At 37.0% G+C, this 19,068-nt stretch overlaps 1 long non-coding RNA gene across 3 annotated transcripts; it reads right to left on the bottom strand.

The window, feature by feature from the left end:
* Window positions 1-5,004: 5,004 nt before the first annotated feature.
* LOC308184678 lies at window positions 5,005-13,123 on the bottom strand. 3 transcript variants are annotated; one of them, XR_013942803.1, is made up of 5 exons: window positions 12,821-12,992; window positions 11,936-12,100; window positions 11,197-11,554; window positions 8,442-8,556; window positions 5,005-6,469 (listed from the first exon to the last, which is right to left on the bottom strand). It is a non-coding gene; the product is annotated as an uncharacterized lncRNA (long non-coding RNA). The 3 variants fall into 3 exon arrangements; XR_013942801.1 differs by lacking the exons at window positions 11,197-11,554; window positions 12,821-12,992 and adding an exon at window positions 13,005-13,123; XR_013942802.1 differs by lacking the exon at window positions 11,197-11,554.
* Window positions 13,124-19,068: the final 5,945 nt, after the last annotated feature.

Here is a 19,068-nt window from a genome sequence, read left to right on the forward strand (position 1 = left end):
AATACAAGCTCTTCCCTCAGATGTTCAAATGTATGAAAATTTCCAAGTTCATAATTTTGAGTATGGCTGAAGGTATGTAGTAAAAATACTTTATACATTAAGAATATTTTCTGAAAATATCTATACTATTGTGGTTCAGTGTACAGTTTATGAAAAAGGTGGTCTTAAGATCCTTCCATCTGTCTCAAGTTACCAATAGACTAGTAATTACCTCCCCCTGCTGAGGATCTCCTGTTTCTCAGGACCTCCTCAAAGGTAAAGTGAACTCTTGGCCCTCAAAATATGTAAAGGAGGATAAGGGAGATGTACCCTGCACGTGTATGGTTTGGCAACATCATCCTGCTGTCATATTTCTCAGTAACTGCCTGCCTGAATGCTTATGGATGCCCTTGGAAAAGAAGGGACACCTTTGCCGCAGGGTATAGCTGGTGGGAGGCAAGGGAACTGGAGGAAGGATCTGTAAGCAGCATTCCCATCCCAGCTTGTTGTCACATCTAACTCTTCTGGCAGGAAAAAAAAAGCAGAGAAATATTTCCTGCTGTGGCTAATGCGTTTACGAGCTACTGCAGTTTAGCTGCAGTGACGTACAGACAACTGCAGCCCGTTGGATCACAATATTGGGAGTCAGCCACTGCAGCTGTTAAGTTTGGACCAGTTTTGAGTAACTTCTTCAGACAGTGTATAAGGAAATTTGAGTACAGATCAAACAAGATGTAATGCAAATGCTGGCAAATTCACCAGCACAGCATGTAGTGACTCTATAGTAAATGAGTCTTAGTTCAAGCTTTATTCAGAGAAGTGGAAATACTCCCGTTCCCATCAGAGAGGTTTTGTTGCAGATGGAAATTTTTAGCTATAGCTCTAAAGGAGCTCACCCTCTCTTTCACAGTCAGTAGTGGGAAACAGAAGATAACTTCAGCCAGGCTTTTTCTGATGGACACCCAGATCTATAAAAAAAAAAAAAAAAAAAAAAACTTCTGGCTAGACAACTGCCTCATTTTTCTCTCTCATCTTTGTAGCTTCTTTGTAGCTTGATTTCCCATTTCCTTCAGGGCAGAAGGACCAGAAGTAGTTGCATCACTGTATGCTCTAAAGCTAATGAACTGCACACAGAGCTGAGAATTGGGCCAAATGATAGAGTCTTAAACAAGGATTTGCTTTCCCTCCACATTACAACATAACTTTTCCTTTTCTTCTCCCTATTTAAACAGAAAAATATCATAACCAATGCTTTGAAATGCTGTCAAAATAAATCCTAATTTATTGCTACCACAAATTAATTCAAATTAAATATATATATTTTTTATGGGTTAATGAAAAAGAAAGGCTTAAAGAGTGTCCCAACAGGGTTTAAAAAAAAAAAAAAAAAGGCTTAAATAGAATCCCAGTGTTTAGAACGGCTTTTTGTTATCATTTCACATATTCATTTCTCTTTTTCAAATAAGCTCCACTGAAATAACAACCTTTCTCTTCAGTCCTTGTCTGCTTTACCTTTTTTTTTTTCTTTTTTTGTCTTAAGTAAAGCCACAGCTCTGAATTTATGCTATTACAGATTGTTTACATGGCTTGGATTGTGAAGTCATAAATACAGAATTGTGAATTCATCACACAATCAAGCTGAGATACAGAGAAATGAGGGAGAATGATCCTATTCAGACATCAATATCTTCAGCTATATCTAGTGCAATATAGGATATTACAAACAGAAAATTGCTTTTTGTGAAGGTACTCTTTTTCCAAAAGAACATAATTGATATCTATAATACTGGACCATATGATTGCAGAAAAGCTTGAAAAAGACACAGATCTTTGTCTACTACCACTAACATGAGGTTGCTTCCTAGGTTCAGGAACAGCATGTGCCTAAGGGGCATTACATTGCAATTTCAAACGCGGTAAATATAAAGGAAGAGGGAGTACAGAGAAACATACACCTGCATTCCTAGTTCAAGGGTAAAAGCAAAAAACAAAGTCAGAATTGGGCTCTTTAATGCACATGGGTTTCAATATCTTTTTAAGTTCACTAGATGGGAAACTTGATGTTGGTGTCAGGTGTGCAGGCTCCCTTATAACATTAGAAGATAATCCAAAGTGACTGGTTTACATGAACTCCTAAAATGAATATACCACTGAATGAAATAGAGAAACAGTCCACGGTTAAGAAAATGTCTTTAGGTCCCCAATTTTTCTATTTAAGGGTCTTTACAATTAGACTGGTTTTAGATTTTATACAATCTCTTTTGAGGGATACAATGTAATTTCAAAAGTAGAGAACCACTTACCTTCTTTTTTTTTTTTCTTTTTTTTTTTACCTTCAAGGTAAAATCCATAGAGTTAGGGGGATTTTGCTGAAGAGAAGTAGTGGTGGGTCAGAATTCACTGACATTGAAAGGAGTTGAAGCCATGTCACCTACTGCCTAGGTCAGTGCATGGTGCTGTTATGGAAAAGTTAAAAGGAATACAAGATGTATCCTGCGAATAACCTGTCTCTGTGGTCATGCTCAGAGCATGACAAATGAATCAAGGGATTTAGACAGAGAAACAGTTTCAGGATCTTGACTAAGCTTAGTCAACAGGATATTTGAACGGAAGTTCTCTCTGTATGCTTAAGTACAAGATTGCATATGTCTAGAAGATTAAAGGTCCAAAGATGCTTATCTAGTGAGACTAGACAGCAAGAAAACTGAAGCACGGGGATCATAAATTTGGATTCTGATGTGTTGATATTTCACAGATTACCAAACTGAATCAGTTTCTAGGCCCCCTTTAAAATTTTGTCTTTCCAGTTCCTGGTTTTCAGAAGATCATGTTACAAACATATTCTTATTTTCCAAGTAGCAAACAAGTTTTCTGTGAATCTTGAAAGTGATTCAGAAAGAAAGAAAGAAACAAACAAACAAAAAAAAAAAGTACACTCCAGCCAGAAAGTCAAAAAAAAAAAAGAAGGAAAGGAAAGGGGAGGGGAGGGGAGGGGATTCTGGGATGTGAAATTGTGGCATCAGAATCTGACAAAGGATGTAGATGTGGAGGTGAGCCTGAATGCTCATGGGGAGAGAATAGAAGATGTGCTTTGTTTAGTCTGAAGAAGAGGAGGCTCAAGGCAGACCTTATTGCTCTCTACAACTACCTGAAAGGAAGCTGTGGGGAGCTGGGGCTTGGCCTCTTCTCACAGATAATTAGTGATAGGAGTAGAGGGAATGGCCTCAAGTTGCACCAGAGGAGGTTCAGGTTGGAAATGAGGAGACATTTCTTCTCAGAAGAAATTTCTTCTAATTCCTTCAGCCTCTCCTGTATGTTGTTTTGCTCTGGCCACCTCAATATTTCAGTGGCCCTTCAACAGACTCTCCCTTCTGTTGATGTTTCTCCTGTCCCAGAACTGGACACACTATTACAGACATGCTAATCAGAAGTTAATTAGCACTTCCCTTAACCTGCTGGCTCTTCTTAATGCAGCCCACTATTCAGATAGGCTTTACAATTTTATATTAAATACACAGGACTTTAATAGCTGTTTTGATAGCATGTTTTACTAGGTCTGGCTAAAAAGAACAAATTGCAGTAGATGACAATGCAGAAAAAAAAAATGGTCTATTTGAAGAAGTTTCATTAAATCAATCAACTGAAAAATTCTAAATGGGACAGATGATAAACCCTTGCTTTCTTAGTTGAAAAAGAGGCAATAGGTGTAATAGTTTTTTACCATAACCGTTTTCTCTTTTCACATCCTTGCTGTAATGTTTTCTATCTGGACTTGATTTTTTTATGTTTTATTTGCTTAGTTGCATTGATATCTATCATAAAAATACATATGTTGGAAATTCATCTTTTACTAGGTGGATATAAAATCACTATATAATATTGCAGCCTTTTATCATTTTTAGTATTTCCCATTATCCTATAAGTGTCTAGAACATGATTGGTTTGCTACAATATAAAAGTCTGAAAAGTTTAATAAATAATTGCAATTAAAAATCTTAAAATACTACATATGCAGATGCTGTCTGATCATCCATTGAAGTTCCTTTTAATTCAGGATCTGTTAATGTTCCTTACAAATTAAAGGTTACCCAACAACAAAAGAATTATGGCTCATTGCATAGAAAAATGAACTGGGAGTACAGGATCTTGATTAGTTAATAATAGCAAAACATTAACTTTCCCAAGGTCTTTGTCAGCTCTGAAAGCAGCTCCTATTATACAATATCCTTTTATAAAAGTGTACTTTCAACATGTACTCTGAAAGAAAGAACATACAAAATATGGATTTCCTGCTTCGACAAGGCTACCTAAAGTTCAGTCATACTGACACAGTGTAGTGAGACGCTTTCATTTTAAGATCAACAAGTACAAGATAAACACAGAACCAAACTTGGCAACCTCTACTCAAGTGTGCAATCCCTCTTCCTGGAGGAAGTTCAATGACATATAACTGAAAAGGATAATTTCTGTAGAAAATAAATATTCACCTGAGTAAATACTGTACAGGGGCCATGTAGCCTCAATACTTCCACCTGCAAAATAATTTCATTATTAAGTAAATGAGCATAAAGCTCATAAAGTCACAATAAAATCTGTCTGAAATTGGTATTTTGAAGAATAAAGGATTGTGGGGAAATTAACTTTCTGTGTGAGACTGTCATAATAAATATCTCTCCTTTTATTTCCTTCAAGTTTCAGATGAACATAAAAGTATTCACAGAATAAATAGTTGCTAAAACATAAATAGTTGCTCTTGCTAAAAAAAATATTTGCATTTTCCCTAAAGTTATTAAAAAAATGGTATCATACTTTACTTGGCATTTCAAAGGGGAAAAGTATGTTTATCTGCAAAATATAAGAGAGGGTACTGGAGGGAGGCTACCTCTTCACTACACCTACCAACCTACATGGTCTACTAGTGACAGATTAATGCAAGACATAGATAGCTAAAGATCTCATTGATGATCATCTTTCTACAAAATACTGACATATTAAGCGAATCATATACTGAAAGGGGTATATCTCACTTCTCCCGTATCAGTATGTGATTGAATAATTCATTTCTCCATAGGTAAATTGCTATGTTATTTACATGTTCTTTCATGTGGGCTGACAAAGCAGTGATCATCACTCCTCCTTGCCTTGGAGGAGGGTGTAGAAGTGAGGGGGAAATGATGAGAATGAAAAGAGAGATCAACAATCATAATTCAATAGGGGAGAAGAAAGAACAAGAAGAAAGAAGAAAGAACAAAGGAAGAGACACAAGCTAGGAATAAGCTTTTGATACAATGCTGTATTTTTTAAGGCTAATTTGTATACTTTCATAATCACACATTTATAGTTTTCCATACTTATGACTTTATCTTTTGTGCAGTGTATTGCCTCTTTAGCCAGGCTCATCCTGATAGGAAATTACTTCAGACAGCTTAAAACTGAAAGAGTTCAAGGAAGAGATGATTGTGATGATTCTTCACAAATCTGGCACAAGCTTCTCTGCATGCCACACTGTGACCACTTAGAACACAGTGGACATCATTTCAAAAGAAATAAACAACCTTCTTCCCCCCCCAGTTCTTTTACTGCAGATGATAATGACTTTTTTAATGCTGCACAGATTATCTGAATAGAACTCCTTGTAGGCTTAACAATAAAGAATCTTCATTACATGCAGGCTTAAGTATTCTGTATATCTAAATATTCTGAACACCTTAATATTCTCAAGTCTGAACTTTGGCAGTTGCTCTGTTTGAACAAGCTACAGCACAGTGATGTTCAGGGACAGATGAGGGCCCAGGTCCTTATTTGCCACATAGTAATATGGGCCACAGGTTTCAAGAAATGAACGTAAAACTGAAATATGTAATAGGTAGTTCAGACATGTATACTCTGTAATGGAAACGTATGTCTGTAACTGTTTAATGAAAGGTTTCATTTATTTTTAAATGTAAGGAGCTGTAAGAAAAAGTTCTGATCCAGGACTATATTTCTTTAGGTAAAATTTAATTTGTAATTGTTCTGGATAGTAACGCATGAGCAACAAGAAAATGCATTAATTTCTTCTTGCACCAATAGGCAAAAAGATCACAGCAGACCAGTAAATATAAAGCCCAGAGGTGAGAAAGAAGCATATCAACCATGAAATTGTGTTAATTCGATAATTAAAGTCAGCCTCAGTTCAAATGTAGGCTCCGGTTGTGTAGCATAGATGTGACAAAACAATCGGGACCATTATACTCATATTAATAGTCAGGAGAAAAGAGTTCCAGTAAATCCAATGCTTTAAAAAATATGTATTAAAGTATTTAAGCATTTAGCCCTGGACCCAATATCATCCCACTAATCAAAGCAATACACAAGGAATGATATTTCCACCTGAGTTTAGTTTTGAGTGAGAGATAGCAAGAAGTGGGAGTGTCTTGTCTTTGTTCCCAGATGATATAGCAGAGCCAGTCTTTGTAGTGCTCTTCCCCACAAGGGAATGGAAACAGCACTGTAGGGGGAAATTAATTATTATCAGGGATGTTTCAGCTGGAAATCTGTATAGTTACAAAATGAACACATTTCAAGTAGCTGAGTGTTTCCTGCTGATCATGTTAGTTTCCCTAATATATAACATATTATATATGCTTTCAAAAGTTCTCTGCAAAAGAAAGTTCCTATTAGGACTGGCCACAAATATATTATTTGATTTTGCAATTTTGAATTTTCATTAGTTTCCACGTGCAATCCCAAACATAAGCAAGAAAGAGACTCCTAAATAAAATCAGAGGCCTTGTGACTAGGATAACCATCTGAAATTTGAAATTACCTCATGTCTTCACTTCCAACATAAACTACTCACTTAAACAAGTAGGTTCTGTCTGGGTTACCACGTGTTTACCCTTTTTATAGAAAAATCACCAGTGGATGTTTTTGAGAGAGATTGTAATAGCCTATGGATGTATGGTTAATATTCTCCAATGAAATGTATTGCAACAGAGGTGAAGTAGGGAGTGAACATCCCAAGAGAGCACCTTAGGCTTTTGGCTGCACTTAATTACTGTTCCTTGTCGCCATAAATTCTTCCCTTTACCTAAGAAAGCCTACAAATAGAAAGCTTTTAGTCCCCAAAACTCACAGAGATTCTGATTAAGGAAATGTCTCATTAAGAAGTTCCCAGCCAGTTCCCGTTTCTGGTGTTCTCTGTCAAAACCCATCAAAATGTAATCAGCAGTCTGTAACTGCCTTATTGCAAGAATATTAAAAACTGTACATCTATGCCATTTTCTTCTGTCTGTCAACCATTTTCACTAACAGCCATGAAATTTAACTGCTTAACTGCTAGGTGGAGGAGTGTATTATGTTCCATTATATGCGTTCATTGCATAAAAACAAAATAACTCTGGAGTTGAAAAAATTAAAGCAAATGTGATCTCACAGTTACACATAGATGGAAATTATTGTGGTTTACTTTAAGATCTTCTTCAGTGTTTTTGCAACACTAGGCTTACTATTTACGAAACACCATTCAATATGAAAGTGAATTTAATTTAATAATAACAACATCTCTGAGAAATAAACCCCATATAATAAAGGTGTAAGTCAGCCATGAATACATTGATATTTGGCTTGGACAACGGATGAAACTTAATTCTAGAGCCAGAATAACACTTCCCCATTTCCTGTAGTTGTGCTTTCATGGATAGTTATAAGAACTTTATAAGAATAATACTTTAAAATATGTCTTTTTGAATATCTGCACTTTTTATATATGCTCAAATTCTTGATTTCATTTGAAAATAGAAACTATTTTTAGAAGGACAAATAAAACAACAGCTGATTAAATGTATTTTTTGGCTGATGATAAGTCAGGTATTTTGATTAATCTAATAACTGCTTAATTAATTGTTGAAAATAGCTTGTTACCAAATCCTATTAGGAGTTAAATCAAACTTTCATTAACTATGTGAGTACATTTTTTTCAAATCAAAATAATTTTCTCTGCTTTCTCCCACTTACAATTTTCATACTGATTTTAGAATAAACTTTCCCTTAGAAAGCTGACAACTAGTAGCTATTGAAAGGAACATTAAGCACAGTAAATTATCTTATACACACTTGGATTTGCTAATTTAGAGCAAGCAACTAGGTTGAAAATTAAACAGAATAGCTAAATAGCTAGTCTTTTCCTCAAAATAGGTTCTGAAATGGGGGGGGGGGGGGGGGGGGGAGTGTTCATTATTGGGAAAATTTGATAGCACACACATATGTAGCCTTATAAAAAAAATCTACAAATTTTATGATGTGAATAGGAAATTATTCTTCTTTAAATATCTCCTTAGTGGTTTGACTTTCTTTTTATTTCTGTATTTTTCCAGAACCTAACACACAGCATTTAAGTTACTAATTAATTTTGGTTTATCAAAAATATGCAGCACCAAAAAATGTTATGCCACTTAGCACTAAAAAAAAAAAATGTTTACCATAAGGAGTTTTCGTCTGTAATCCTCAAAAAGACTACAACGTATTTGCTGGATGTCTGGCTGGTAAGTAGTATATCTCATATCTCACATCCTGGTTTTATCTCCTTGTTCTCCACTGAGAACAAAAGATTTGAAAAGAGTAGAAAAGGTTAAACAAAAAGTAAGATGTATATTTTGCAAACACACTTTAAAAAAACAAAATGGTCCTGGTGCCATCAGGAAATTACCCCTTGCAGTTTCTGATAGAACCTAATTTTAATCAAAATTACATTTTTTCAGTAAATTACTTTTCATGTAAAAATGTTGTTATAGCAAGCCAAGAAAATAATTTTATTATTAAAAACATTTTTGATATTTTCATTATTATTTTTTTTTAATCAGCTGCAAGGATTAGAAAACAAGTTTCTCATTTGAAAGGCATAAATTAAGATGAGGTCAGATGAGATGAGATGATGAGATGAGATAAGATATCAGGGGTACGGGCATCCAGGGAGCACTGGAAAATCACTTCTGCGGGCAAATCTTGTCCGTGAACAAAATCCATACAGCAACTAGTACATAACAGAGTTCTGTGTCTTTCAGTGAAACATTTCATATACAAAGTAGACAAAGTGGTAGATTCTGAATCATTTTTTTTCATTTGGCATACACACATCCTTTGAGCTAGACTCAACACTGGGCTGTTATGGACTACTGCCCTCCCTAACTGCAACAATCATTGTACAGCAAATTGCACTGAACTGCAGACACAAGCCATACAGCCTGCTTACAGCTCCTCACTACTCAGGAAATGATTAAAATTAGAGACAGAAGTATGCAGAAATATCTTGCTCAGTTCTGCCTGGGGTTTTTTACACAGGTTTTTTAACCTAAGCAATAAACCTGTTTCTAATGAAACTAGAACACAGAAAATCTGAACTCTTTCATGATTCATGTCAGATATTACCAGTATGGCTGGATGATTATTACCTAACAAAATTTGTAATTATTATCTGTGTCTTTGCCTCAGAAAAAAATATTTTAAGAGATTTTAGAAAACCTTATGCCACTCAAAATTCCTAATGAAAAATCACAGAATAATTACAACTTTTAAGGTAATATTTATTTTATTTAGATTCGGTATTTCCTGTTTCTCTTTACATACATGCCAAAAATTACTCAACATTGCATTATGAAGCAACTATAAATATATATATTATATTATATATGTATAATATATACACTACACTACTACATTATATATGTATTTTATATATGCTATAAATATATTCGTCTGAATGCATATAATATATTAGTATATTATTATTATATTAGTATATTATTGTTATATTATATATCTAACGTATATACATATTAGTCTGAAGAAGAGGAGGCTCAGGGGAGACCTCATTGCTCTCTACAACTACCTGAAAGGAAGCTGTGGCGAGCTGGGGGTCAGCCTCTTCTCACAGATAACTAGTGATAGGACTAGAGGGAACGGCCTCAAGTTGCACCAAGGGAGGTTCAGGTTGGAAATGAGGAGACATTTCTTCTCAGAAAGAGCAGTCAGGCGTTGGAACAGGTTGCCCAGGGAAGTAGTGGAGTCACCATCCCTGAGGGTGTTCAAGGAAAGGTTGGACCTGGTGCTTAGGGACATGGATTAGTGGATGATATTGGTGGTATTGGTATGGTTGGACCAGATGATCTTGGAGGTCTTTTTCAACCTTAGTGATTCTATGATTCTCTATATTACATGTATATATATATATGCATATTAACAAAAGAAAGCAAGAAACATTTTAATTGCTGTGTAAGAAAAGTAATACTGCTCATAGATGCAAGACTTTTCTTAGGTCTTCTACCTCATGAGTTAAGAAGATTTCTGGTACCTGAAAATGTGTCTTTTTTAAATAACTGTATCAGTTAATCTGATACATTACCTTTACATACCTTAGGGCATGCTTCCCTCTTAAAAAGACCTTTATTGTCCAGAAAAATTGTCATTAAAATTATATTTACCTCAAACAGCAAAATCATAACCTTCACTGCAAATTTTAAAATTAATTGCCTTTCACATTTTCACAAAAGTAAATGGTATTAAGTGGCAATACACATTACTAATAGTTTCTGTTCCCACATGAGAATGCAAAAGTTCACCCCTAAGCATGAAAGAAATTAATATGCTTAGTCATATTAAAACATGTTTCTATAAACATCCTATTAGAGAATGCATGACATGAAAAAGGAAATATAAATAAATAAAAAGGGGGGGGGGGGGGGAGGAGGAAATAACAGTTCTTATTAAATCAAATGGGTATATGCATTTTTAGTCTCTTTCTCTAGGTACACCGTATATTCAAAAGGTTTGAACACTGTAACTCTTCATGTCAAAAACACACTTTCTGTACCTCTTAATTTTCCTTACTCCTAGAAGCTGCATTTCATGATGCCTTGTTGAAGCAGTATGCATTGGAAGAAACACATTCCTCCTATCTATCATGAAAAGTTTTGTCTTGACTATCTAGAACACTAACAGTCGATATTTTACTTTATAACAACAACTTGTTTGTACTGCTGCTGGGTTAAAAGGTCATATCAAAGACTTCCATAAGTAGCCTGAACAAAATAACAAGGGGTTTTGTCTAGTTCTTGTACTCCTGTTTTTCTACATCTAGCCTTAACAACGACTATGATTATTGACTCTGACTTTCAGGCTTGGATGCACCTGGCATATATAGGCATTTATTTTATGCTAAGTACAGCAAATGTAGGTTACCTGAGAAAATTATTTGTAGAAATGTACTTATGTGTATTTGAATGTATATTTATGTTTGGCCTGCCAAACTTGATTTTTCCAGTGCCTGCACACCTCCTCCAGTGGCTTCGTATGTAACAAAAAAACGTGTCACAAAGACGCAGTGCAAATTCTCCATTATTTTGGGGCAGCTTCTCTGAAGTAGTTTATATGTATGTGATTTGTAAAATTCAACACATCAACCATGGACATATTTTGATATATGATAAATACGTGATCGAAATAAAATGTGTAATAAAATGTCACAGGTTTTCCCTCCTAGATTAAACCATGGTCTGACTTCATGGCAAATAAATTCCATCAATCAGCTCATCATTTGCTGTCAAAAAAAAAAAAAATCAAAGCCAACATAAACAAAATAAAACAACAACAACAACAACAACAAAAAGGTTAAGGTTTAGTTCTATTAATAGTTCTCATAAAATGAACAGGAAATTTAATTCAATAAATTAATACACAAGGAACAATACACAAACATAAGATTTTTACAGTGTAAAACACTGAGGAGTTAGTGTTTGTGGACATAATTTTAAAGAATAGATAAACAACAAAAGTCTAAAAATACATTGGATTAAAATCTCATACACAATTTATTAGCACAGCAATCAAACCTGAAGATTCCCAGTTGTTTAAGAGGTGTTTTTAAAATGTAACATATAAAAATAACACAGAAAAAATTAAATCTCTGTAGATTACTCACAATTTGAACTTTCATATATCCAGCCCAAATTTGTGTTTGTAGCTTGACTTTGCAGGATTCTTTTATGCTAGAACCAATGATCCGTGGTATGATCTCTGACCATATGTTGTTCCATTTAGATTTACACCAGACTGAAGTCTTCTGATCCAGAAAGAAGAAACCTGCCTAAGAAAACAAAGAAAAACAAAAGAATCAGGTTTGCATAAATACCTCCACCACCACCTTGCCTGCCTCATTGAAAGGAAAAAAAAAAAAAAAGGAGGAAACAGGATGGTGGGATGGTGGGAGAGGAAGCCAGAGTGGGAGAGGGAGAGAGAGGCAAAGAAAGGGGAAAGGAGGCAAAGGGAGGTAGGAAGGGTGTAAGGGGATGAGAAAGTGGAGTGAAAAGGGAAAAGGAAGATATTTTGGGAAATGTGAAGTGGAAAGAGGAAAGAGAAAGGGAAGGGGAAGGGAAAACTAAAAAGGAAGGGGAAGAGAAAGGGAAAGAGGAAGAGGGAGATGGAAATGGAAGGGGAAGGAGAAAAGGATGGGAAAGCGAAAGGGAAAGGGAAAGTCCCTTTAAAAAAAAAAAAAGTCCCAAGCAAACATCATGACACTCTCAGTATGCCTGAACTAAATATGGAGTAATTACACTACATTTTGAAAATATAATTTGAATATTAAATCTCACTGGAGGTGATCTGCACTATCACTCTACGCTATCACTGGGAGTTTATATGTGAGAGCCCAGACAAACGTTACTCAGCCTCTTTTCCTACAGCTCTAGACTGGAGTGTGCTCCGGTGGGGGCTCTCCATAGGCCGCAGCCTCCTTCAGGTTGGATCCACCTGCTCCACCATGGGCTCCTCTATGGGCTGCAGCATAGAAATCTGATCACTGTAGTACCCATGGGTTGCAGGGGGACAGCCTGCTCCACCAGGGACCTCTCCACAGGCCTCAGGGAAACTTCAGCTCCAGAGTGGGGAGCACCTCCTCCCCCTCTTTCTTGAGTGACCTTGGTGTCTGCAGGACTGGTCCTCCCTCACTCTCCCAGCTGCAGTTTTTTTCTCTTTCTTAAATCTACTCTTACAGAGGTGCTTATTAGCTCATCTCTGGCCAGCAGCAGGTCCCTTTTGGAGTCGGCTGAAGCTGGCTCTTATCTAACATGGGGCAGCTTCTGGACTTTTCTCACAGAGGCCACAACTGCAGTACCCCAATACAAAATCCTTGCCATCTAAACTCAATACACCTGAAATGACAGCTGTCATGGTATTCAAGTAAGGCTCACTTGAGGTCAATTTGCAATTCTTTCTGAATATTTCACTCATCTCATTCTTAAATTGACAATTTCCAGTTGTGCTTCATAGAACATAAGGCAGCACTAAAGACTGGAAAATACGCATCTCTTTTAATAAAGAATTAATATTTATTGAATATTTGACTCTAAATAAATCAGATAATTTTACTGAATAAAACCAAATGTTGGGGGAAAAATCTCTGTGGGGTAAGTGAGTTCAAAGCAGCATTAACATCCAAATATTCATGATCATTCCTGCTAGCAGTGACTTCGGCTGTGTAATTTGCCATAGAACACTCCTGAGCACACTCTTGATGGATGTGGCCTCTTGTCTGGTAGGAGGACACACTTGGCTCACTGCACCTTCTGTCCAGCAATGCACTAGAGGCCCAACAAGCCTTCACTGTGCATGGTTTATCATGTCACCTGGCTTAAGCAAAGCTGTACTAAAACGCTGTAAGCACTGTGTTTGTTGACTATCAGAGTTCAGCTGGAAGAGAATTTATCTTCCTTAAATACTTGTTATCTTTATTAGATAACTTATCATCATTTAGGCAGTTTTAAGTTCATACACTTTAAGGACACAATAGCTAATGCTGTCAAGTGGACTTTGAAATGATCCATGAAGGAGAATATATTGCCACTGTTTCATAATCAAATACTATAGGAGATTTACCTTGCAATATTTCTTACATCCATAAAGCTCGAACATTCCCAGTTCAGAATATTATATTTGTTTCCCCAGAGAGACTCAATTTTGATGCAGTATCTCCTCTGCAGAGCAGGCCTTCTTTAACTGCCTTTGCAGCTGGTTTGATTGAGGTCAAGTAAGTCATCAAAGGTCACTGAATGAATGAATGACCCAGAAAGATGCTGAAACTAAGCCAGGACCTTTTCAAGTTCCGTGCTGTAACTACTGAAGCACACTCTCCCTTGAATAATTCTGCCTGTTGATCCCCACTGAAAGTATATATATTTCTAGTGGACAGGAAATGAAAGTTTACATTCAAGCTGCTGTTAAAAGTTTCTGTACATTGAGGGGGTAGGGCTGGAGGGGGACTACACTTTTTTAGTGTTACATTAATAACATTACTTCCATTTTTATACTTTATGATATCCTTAAGTCCTAAGAAAAGATGGGAACTAACACAAACCCATGCTCACATACATGCAGCTTTACACCAGAAGTCAGATCCCAGCTTTGAGGTTTGCAGACTTTGTCTTTTCATTTGAACAGATTAAGTTTAACAGTCTTGTTTTAGTTTTTTTCACAAACATTACAGCTTGAGACACTTCATTTTCTTGTTAAGAGAACAGATTCCTGTGTTTGTAAGAATCACAGTGAATCTTAGTGTACAGCCCACAGCTAACTTTCTGGGCCAGAGATAGCAAGTCCAATATCAGATGTGTAACTATAAATTTCAGTGTAATTCTACACAGATTTCACCAGTAAAAAAAAAAAAAAAAAAAAATCTGGAGATAGGTGTAACGTGCATTTGATAAACAGCTTTCACATGGAAAGTCTGGGGTGCATAGCATGCAGTTATCTCCTAGGGCAAGACCCTGTATGGGCTCCTAGAACCAAAGACAATAAATAAGGTAGAAGTAACTAACTACCTGATTAAAATGGTAGGATCTGTATGCTGCATTTCCGTATGGAATGTTGTCCTGGTTTCAATTAGGACAGAGTTAATTTTCCTCCTAGTAGCTGGTAGGGTGCTATGTTTTGGATTAGGATGAGAAGAGTGCTGATAACATGCTGATGTTTTAATTGTTGCAGAGCAGTGCTTACACCAAGCCAAGGACTTTTCAGCTTCTCGCTCTGTCCTGCCAGTGGGCAGGCTGGGGGTGCAGCAGGAGCTGGGAGGGGACAGACCCAAGACAGCTGACCCAAACTGGCCAAAGGGGTATTCCATACCATCTGATGTCATGCTAAACAATATATAGGGGTGGCTAGCCCGTGGTGGGGGGGCCAGCTGCTCGGGAATAGGCTGGGCATCGGTCAGCGGGTGGTGAGCAATTGCATTGTGCATCACTTATTTTGTACACATTATTAATAGTAGTACTATTATCATTATTATTATTGTTGTTGTTATTATTATTTTCCTGTCTTAATAAACTGTCTTTATCTCAACTCACAGGCTTCACTTTCCCATTTCTCTCCCCCATCCCAGAGAGGGAGGGTGAGCGAACATTTGTGTGGTGTTTAGCTGCCGGAAGGGTTAAACCTCAACAAATGTATACATATACTTAAAATGAAACACAACAAAACAAAAAATTGTATGTGCAAATGCAGAGAACAAAATTTTAAATGTAATTAAAACTGATTTCAAACATATAGACTTTTTCTTTTCAAAAAGCCCACTCACAGCCTCATGTCCTAATTTTCTTTGCCCTATACACAATGACTCCAGACATTTTGCTGACATTCCAGTAAGACCAGTACTGTTTTCCTTCTACCTGTGGGGAATCACTATATCTGTCAGTTTATCACTTAAACACAAAACAAGTCCATTAGCTAAAAATGTGCCAAATAGAGCCATGCCAGAACTTCTTATCTCCTATAGGCACAGCAAGGAAGAAAAGGCCCATGCATTAACCATATCTTTTTGAGAAATCATGGCAGTCTGGTGAAGTTCTCACTGAGAACTTCAGTTCTTCCCCTGGAGAGGGGAAATATAACCCCTATTTTTTTAAAAAAGGAAAAAAGGAAAACCTGGATAACTACAGACCAGTCAGTCTCACCTCTGTGCTCAGCAAAATCATGGAGCAAATAAATCCTCCTAGAAACTATGCTAAGGCACATGGAAAACATAGAAGTGATTAGTGACAGCCAACATAGCTTCACTAAGAGCAGATTGTACCTGACAAATCTGGTGGCCTTCTACAACACAGTTACAGCATTGGTGGATAGGGGAAGAGCAACTGACAACATCAACCTGGACTTTTGCAAAGCATTTGACACTGTCCTGCATATCCTTGTCTCTAAATTGGAAAGACGTGGATTTGATGAATGGACCACTCAGTGGGTAATGAATTGTCTGGATGGTTTCACTCAAAGTGTCGTGGTCAATGACTGGACCAACATGCTGGAGGGAAGGGATGCCATCCAGAGGGACCTGGACAAGCTTGAGAGATGGGCCTGTGTGACCCTCATGAAGTTCAACAAGGCCAAGAGCAAGGTCCTGCATCGAGGCCAGGGAAATCCCAAGTGCAAATACAGGCTGGGCAAAGACTGGATTCAGAGAAGAAGGACCTGGGGATGCTGGTTGATAAGCTCAACATGATCTGACAGCATGCGTATTTGCAGCCCAGAAAGCCAACCATATCCTGGGCTGCATCAAAAGAACTGTGACCAGCAGGTCAAGGAAGGTGATTTTCTCCCTCTTCTCTGCTCTCCTGAGACCTTACCAGGAGAAGTGTGTTCAGCTCTGGCACCCCCAACATAAAAAGGACATGGACCTGTTGGAGCACAACTAGAGGAGGGCTGCAAATATGATCAGAGGGCTGGAGCACCTCTCCCATGAAGACAGGCTGAGGGAGTTGGGGTCATTCAGTCTGATGAAGAGAAGGCTCTGGGGAGACCTTACAGTGGCCTTCCAGTACAAGAAAGCTACAGAGGATATTTTTAGAAGGGAATGTAGCAATCAGACAAGGGGTAATGTTTTTAAACTGAGAGAAGGTGAATTTAGGTTAGATATTTATAATAAATTCTTTACTCAGAGGGTGGTGAGGCAATGGAAAAAGTTGTCCAGAGAAGCTGTGTATTCCCAATCTCTGGAAGTGTTTAAGGCCAGGCTGGATGAAGCTTTGAGCAACCTGGTCTAGTGGAAGGTGTCCCTGCCCATGGTGGGGTTGTGGTTGAGTTAGATGATCGTTAAGGTCTCTTCCAACCCCAACCATTCTATGATTCTATGAGTCTACTTTAAAACCTGTACACATCTTGGAACAGGTTACTTTCCCACTTCTCATCTCCATCTGTTTTTGTTCTGCTTTTTCTGTGTAGATCATGTCCTGCTTAATTCAATGTTCTATGAATCTTGATTGCTGGTACCAAGTGTTTCTGGACTTCTGCTGCGAATTTACTTTTCCTATAATGTCTGTACGTGTAGGGCTTTTGTTTGTTTGTTTGTTTGTTTCTGTATGATTTAGGTTAGGCTGAAACTGGTAGTCTGAAAAAGGGAAGGAAAGGTCAGTACCTTTTCTAGTAATAACAGCTATTTACAAGCCCAGGGAACTCAGCAGGTATCACTTTCCTTCTTAGTGACATGCAGCTATCTTAGATCATAATAGTACACCCATTTTTGCAGCAGTAACACGGCATAACCATTTTAAACAAAGGAAGTGAAACATATATTTATGCATGGCTACAAGGCAATTGCGGGGATGCAGGGTGAAATTCATCTGGAAATGAGCCAGAACACAGAGGGTATCTTCTCACCCTGCAGAAGGGTCAATGCAGATTTCTGTAGTCACAGCTCATCAAGGCTTCAGCTTTGCACTTAGCTGAAGGGGCCTACTAATGTGGCATACTTCAGACTTGACACTGAAGAAAATATTAGGAAAAAGTGATCCATATCCCCCAAAATGAGTTGAAAGATTACTCTAGGAGTTAGAACATATGGAATTTGTTAAACACCCTGCTTTATCCTTGGGACTCAAGGCATCTTCTTTTTAGCTATGAGATCTGATGGGATTTTAGCCTAAGTAGTATGACTATGATCTTATGTCCTATAATTCAAACTGCTCCAGAAAACTTCTGCTCATCAAGTGATGAATAATAAAATTGTTTTAGAAGCTTCTTTTTAGCTTTCAGAAAATAAAACACTTTTTGGTATGCAGTGTTTCAAATGTTCTCCTTTATTTTCCCGTGGGGGATTTTATATATATATATATATGCATGTGTGTGTGTGTGTGTGTATATAATCAGACAGTTTCAAGTTGCCTAGAGCTATTGACTGGTATATATGCAAAATCTTGCCATTATGTTTTCAAAGCAGCAACAAATAGAATCAGGAGTACAATTCCTTTGACGATACTTTGAAAAAAAAAATAAATTACCTTCCATTATTGTTTGGGCTTGATCCTTCTCCTTCAGAACCTTGTGGGAGTTCTGCCATTGACTTCAGGGGAAGGAGGATTGGGTTGTTTTCTGCACAGATTTTAAAACAAAGGCTTGAAATTGGCAGGAACAAAACACTCTGCCATGAATCGAGACAGCACGTTGCCAGACGGCAGCTTTTCAGAGTTATGCAAACAAATTTGGTTTATTCAACATAAATATTTGAAAGAAATGGAAAAGAGGAAGATAATTCTTACTTACCGAAGGGTCAAATTTGAGTCTCTTCAATTTTAGCTTGGCACCAAGAGGAAAAGAATCTCTATGAACACTGTTAAATTATTGGTCTATAAAGCACCTGAGCATATGATGTTTCATAATATTATACAGATACTTCTGGATAAATGAAGAAAAATAAGAATGTTGAGACATGGTGAGAAGGCATTTTGAGCTTTCAAGATATATATTTGAAGATAAGCAGTACAAGTAACCCCGTAATTTGTAAGTTAAATATTCAAAATATGACTAACTCTCCAGATAAACTCAACAGGCAACAGCTGATGGAAGAAACATATCAAGAATTCCAGAAGAGCACTGCTATAAAGTTGTTTTGTTGGTTTTGTTTGTTTGTTTTTGTTTCTTTGCTTGTAATTAAGCATCACTCAGAAAGACAGGAAATGAGCATATTAAAAGTGACAGGGGTTTTTTGTTTGTTTGTATGTTTGTTTTTCTCATAAAGTAATTTTGGGTCTATTTAGAAGAATGGCTCATGCTGTGGTAAGCAATAAAAATATTACT

The sequence above is a fragment of the Anser brachyrhynchus genome (genome assembly GCF_964034855.1).
Source record: "Anser brachyrhynchus genome assembly, chromosome: 1".
Classification (NCBI taxonomy): Eukaryota; Metazoa; Chordata; class Aves; order Anseriformes; family Anatidae; genus Anser; species Anser brachyrhynchus.